We start from the raw sequence: 1,767 nt of genomic DNA on the forward strand, positions 1-1,767 counted from the left end.
GTCCTGCCCTCCTCTAGCCCCTCTGTGGCTTTTAAGACTTCCCTTCAAGCTGTCAGCACCAGCTGCCCAGAGGAGGAGAGGTGTGTGGAGTCACTTTTACAGATGCCTCTTCCCTGGTACTGCCCTTGCTCAGCTGCATAGAGGAGTTTTTATCCCCAACCCCTGCTTAGCAGCCCTCTGGCACCATTCCTGAGGGCTGCCCTGCCTCACTTTCTTCCCACCATGTTGGGAAAGACAGCTCTCATCATTAAAGGTCAGATGGGCCAACCTGGGGCAGTAAGCCCCTTCTGTGTTTTCCTACTGCAGATCCCAAGGTCAGGAACTCCCCTTGGGTGCAGGTACTGCTGTGCTCCCAGAGGGCAAGCCATCTCTGCACAAAGCATAATGACAGGGCCTGCCAAAGCCCAGGATTGAACCAGAGACCTTTAGATCTTCAGTTTAACACTCTCCCAACTGAGCTACTTTGGCAGTTGCATGACAGTATTTTGGCCTGTTGCTTGTCTGTCTGGGATGTTTTTGTCAGCAGTTGCACACAAAAAGGATAGGAAAAGAATGGCTGCTTCACACCTACACTGGAGGAACCCGGCGCCCTTAGCTGTGGTGAGTAAGAAGTGTCTGTTAGCTGACAGGGCCTGTCCCCCAGGAGCTGGAACAGTAGCTGCCACCTCACCCTTGGCTCCAGGCTGTGAGAAATGCTCATTGCCTGGCTGCATGGGCGGATGCTGCTCCGTGCTCTGGAGAGTGTCTGTCTTGGTCTGTCAACCCCCCGTCTTCAATGAGACAGTCTGGTAAGGTCCCAAGTGTCCTCTCTGGTCTGGCAGCTGAGAGTCTGTGCAGACATCAACCCCCCTGCCAGCCCCAGAGCCAGCAGCAGCGCCAGCCCCCCTCCCAGCACCACAGGGGCACTCAATGCACATCCTGTGGGGAAATGGCTCCTTAGTGTCCAGCTGCTAGAGTGAGAGCCAGGAGAGAGCAATGTCTGGCTCACCTTGGGGGAGAGAAGAGACTTGATGAGTGCGGATCTCCCTCAGTCTCCCCGCAATGCTGATCAGTTGTATTGTCACTGTGATAGTCAGTGCTTCTCTTCAGGGCCGGCCCTAGAGGGGTCCGGGACAAATCCCATGGAGTCACTGACTTGGCTCCTTTCACACACTAGAAAGAGGAGCAGAACCAGGGTTATGGCTAATCTATGGGGCACTAGGTGAGTGGCAGAGGTTACAGGCGCTGAGAGTTTGCCTGACCCCTCAGGGACACAGTGTGAGGTGGTGTCCCAGGCATCTCTATGAAAGAAGCAGAACAGGATTTACTTGGGGTGGGGAGAGACTTGAGAGTGTCTCAGGGGGTTGTACAGAGGTATTGTCTGGATAAGATACTGGCTAAAACACAAGCCTCGCTGTGAGCAGGATTTGAACCTGCGCAGGGGAACCCTATTGGATTTCAACTCCAACACCTTAACCGCTCGGCCATCACAGCTGTGAGCATAAAGGTGCTCCAATGCCAGAGAAACTGGTAAAGGATCACAGTGCCCAGGAGTGAAGTCATCTGAACTGCAGAATTCCCATCGCAAACCTGGCTCCCAAAGCACAGGGGGGATTTGGGTTTGTTCTCTTTGCTTAGCCATGTGCAGTCGCACAGAGAGTGTGTTTATAAGTCTCCCCTCCCACAGAGCGGGAATAGGAAATTATTCTCAACTTGAAGCCTGATGTGAATGAGGATGTCTGGACCACAGGGCCAGGGACTGACCTTTGCTATAGAAACCACTGACAT

The 1,767-nt window shown here is 53.6% G+C and overlaps 2 non-coding genes across 2 annotated transcripts; both read right to left on the reverse strand.

Annotated features, from left to right (window-relative positions):
• Positions 1-395: 395 nt before the first annotated feature.
• TRNAF-GAA (transfer RNA phenylalanine (anticodon GAA)) lies at positions 396-468 on the reverse strand. Its single transcript has one exon. It is a non-coding gene; the product is annotated as a tRNA-Phe (tRNA).
• A 923-nt stretch (positions 469-1,391) lies between these two features.
• Positions 1,392-1,473, reverse strand: TRNAS-UGA (transfer RNA serine (anticodon UGA)). The gene has a single exon. It is a non-coding gene; the product is annotated as a tRNA-Ser (tRNA).
• Positions 1,474-1,767: the final 294 nt, after the last annotated feature.

Source organism: Gopherus flavomarginatus, chromosome 17 (genome assembly GCF_025201925.1).
Source record: "Gopherus flavomarginatus isolate rGopFla2 chromosome 17, rGopFla2.mat.asm, whole genome shotgun sequence".
Classification (NCBI taxonomy): domain Eukaryota; kingdom Metazoa; phylum Chordata; order Testudines; family Testudinidae; genus Gopherus; species Gopherus flavomarginatus.